We start from the raw sequence: 878 nt of genomic DNA, 5'->3' as shown, positions 1-878 counted from the left end.
TAATAAAGTACAAAGACGAGTCAAGTAGCAGGGACAATATAATTGACTGCATGCTCCTCTGAAATATATGACCCATGCACCAATGCTATAAATCAATATTCTGTGCTAAAATTGTGTGAACTGCAAACAAAATTAAAAAGGAAATGATTATAAGAAAGAAAATTCGATGAGATTTTTGGTAAAAAGTGGGAGTTTATAACATGAAATGTTGCACAGAGGGGCCTTTTTATGATTGTTAATAGTTTGAAATAGCAACCCAGTCACCCTTAAATTATACCTGACTATCTAGGAAAGAGGGTGATACATAAGATTAATGCAAACCTAGATGTGCAATTTATAACAGAAGAATGAGATAGTCATTGCTGGAATGTCTTCTATCATATGTCTGCTCAGTCAAAGTTTTTCTGGAGTTAAATAACAATAACAACTGCATAAAATGATCAAATATGCTGATTTAATCTCATTAATGAATGTTGTGAAGACCATTCTAAGGATCTTGGAGACCCTGAAAAAAATAAAGGGACATGTCATCTACTCTTCCTTCATTCATCAAATATTAAAAAAAATAGAATGTTAATTAAAATACTAATGATTAACTAAAATACTAATCATTAACCTATGTAACAAGTAGACATAGGTTAATTAAAATGGATTAATATTATTAATAGTTAAGTGTTTGAAAGCAAATTTAATAAAGAGCATTAATAACCCAAAGTATTTTCATTCTCATATGTAGTAAGATAAACATATTATTTGATTACCAATATTATTTTTGTCCACCTTAGTTGAAGCTCTTCAGCAGGAATGCAGCTTCATCATAACTTTCAGAATTATTTATATTAGCATAAAGGTAGCCAGCTGGTAGAATCATTAGCATA

This window comes from Octopus sinensis, linkage group LG3 (assembly GCF_006345805.1).
Source record: "Octopus sinensis linkage group LG3, ASM634580v1, whole genome shotgun sequence".
NCBI lineage: Eukaryota > Metazoa > Mollusca > Cephalopoda > Octopoda > Octopodidae > Octopus > Octopus sinensis.
This window is presented reverse-complemented; position numbering follows the sequence as displayed.